The sequence below is a fragment of the Panicum virgatum genome, chromosome 6N, assembly GCF_016808335.1.
Source record: "Panicum virgatum strain AP13 chromosome 6N, P.virgatum_v5, whole genome shotgun sequence".
Lineage (NCBI taxonomy): Eukaryota > Viridiplantae > Streptophyta > Magnoliopsida > Poales > Poaceae > Panicum > Panicum virgatum.
In genome coordinates this window covers 44196066-44198572 of record NC_053150.1, presented here as the reverse complement: position 1 = coordinate 44198572, position 2507 = coordinate 44196066, and positions in this window count along the sequence as shown.

The window sequence follows — 2507 nt, the reverse complement described above, 5'->3', positions numbered from 1 at the left end:
GATACGTGCGAGTAGGCACATCTAGCGAACCCATTCTCTGCCGCTAAAATGGACATTAGGCTTCCTGGTGCGGCAGCTCGTAGTAGTAGATGTTTCCTCCGGTTCGGGGGTGCTGACAATATTCCCCATTCTCATCTCCAGCAGGAGTTCATGATGGCGTGACGGCACCACCTGAACGTGAGGATGATTGTTCTCTACTGCCGAGAGTCATGAGACTCAGATTGGGCCATTGGGGCATTGGGCGAGAGGACTTCGTGGCCTCGTGGGCTATCCGATCGAGTGGGTTGCGGCCTCTTAAGCGGTTCTGTCTAGCGCCCCAGCCCAGCGTTACGTCTTCTTGCCACCAGTCTCCCCTACCGATTTCGGCAGTTCACCATCCACCCCCCCCCTGCAGTCCCACTCAGGCGCTCACGCCAGCGCAACGCTGCCGTTGCGTGACAGGCGGCCGCGATGGCGCCCCGTGCCCGTCCATCCTGCCCGCAGCCCCGCCTCGGCACCCGTCGGCCGCACCAGTGGATCCCCTGTGCCGCTGCCGCGGGCGTCTGCAGCCAGGCATGTGGCTTTAGCGCCTCGCTTTGGTCATACAAAAATTTTATCGTAGAACTCTGCCCTAGGTCATTTTCTGAGCTGGCTGATGGAGGAGAAGTGACGCCGCCACGGCATCAGCCAGACACAGCAAAGAAATGTAAGCATATGAACTTTTCCCAGATACGTCCTGCACAACCACAACTGATCGAACGTTGTGCGCAGTCCTTCTAAACTAAACTGTACAGGAGCGTAATGGATTAATAGTTTCTTTATTGCCGACAGCCATGCATGCAGAATAATTTTCACAACCTCGAATCTGTGCCAATGGCCGAATGGGGGCACGCAGACCTGCCGTCATATTCCCTAGCTCTTCTGATTTTTGTGATGTGCTGATGATTCCTGACTTTTGCTAGCATTTTCTTAAAACTGAAAGTGTGGCGACAAAGAAAATCGCAACTTGAGCTTTCATGGGCTTATGTTCTTGTCAAATTTGGCAATGTTTCACTCAAGATAGAACAGAGAATGTGAGGGCGGAGAGACAGACAATGCCATATCTAGCTAGTTCAGGTTCAGGCTTCCAAGTTCCCCTCTTCTCAGCAGCTCATCACTTTAACCTGCCGCACAGCACCAAATAGTATAAAACGTGCATACAACACATCCTTTTGATCCAGCGGCGGATCCAGGAGGGGGGCTAGGGGGGCTCAAGCCCCCCGTAAGAGCCTCTAATTACACTGTAGCAAAAACATCAAATCACCATTAAATCTTCACACAAATCAACATCTCCATTGTTTCAGCCCCCCTTGTCTCTCATCATGCATCCGCCACTATTTTGATCCTGCATGCCCTAAGTGCCCTTCAACTTGTTATTAGTTTGTTAGAGTTCAGACAGTTTTTCAGTTATCTCCTCAGAGGTGGTTCCCTACCCAAGAGTACAGGAGCTGTATACAGTATACGTGATGAGTCTCTGGTGATACTTCTGTTCTCTCTGTAAAGTCGGCATCCCCGACTACTAAGATTGGAGTTTGTTGCTCTATTGCTTTCTAAAAGCCGGGTTAATACTGTTTCGAAAGAAAAAAATGAGTCTCTGGCGATGACACAAAGGGGCTGCAGAACTTTATTTATGCGAATCATGCATGGTTACAAAATAGCAGTACAAAAGTTCACAATGCATAGTGAACTGAACATTGTACACAGAGCAACGAAAAACAATATGAAAAGAGAAATAAACAGAATGGCAGCACTAGCAAGTACCAAATTACAAGCAAGTACAGTACTAGTACCCAGCTCGATTGGGTCCTTAGATAGGAGCATAGATAGATAAGAGCACGGCAAGCTAGTTGTTGATCTTCCCTCTGTTGCCGATGCCGGGGCTGTTCCCGGGAGCCGTCGGCCGGGAGTCCGTCGTCGTCATTGGCATCCCTTCACCGGGTTGCTCCGTGCTCGCCGCGGAGACCATTTCCTGCTTCGGTGCGCCGCTCCCATCGCCTTCAACGGCGACGCCACCCTTGCATGCTCCTTCCTTGCCGTCGCACGTCGCCGCCATGAGCCGCCTCGCATCAGCCTGGCTTGAGATGACAAGAAAGATCATAATGCAAGCGCACACAACCTTGGAGGCAGCCATCCTAAGCAAGCTAAATTTTCACGTTAGCTCGGAGGGAGAGAAAGTATGGAGCTACAAAGCTAGCTGTGTGCCGAGCACTACACCTGTGAAGATTCTTGGGGGCGATTTGAGAAGGGTGTCTGCGACAATATATATAGGGGCCGAGCGCTGCAAAAGGGGAGGTTTGTTGTATATATATGTGACGATTAGTGTACGTTAAGGCTCAATGGTTGAAGGAAAGAGCGATCAAGATCCCATTTTTTTCACATGCCCTTGATGCAGTCGGAAGCTCTCTCTATTTATCTAGATACATTATGTTATCTGTAAATCTGTAAACAGAGAATAGAGTATATAAAAGAGGAGTCACTATGTTTCTGTA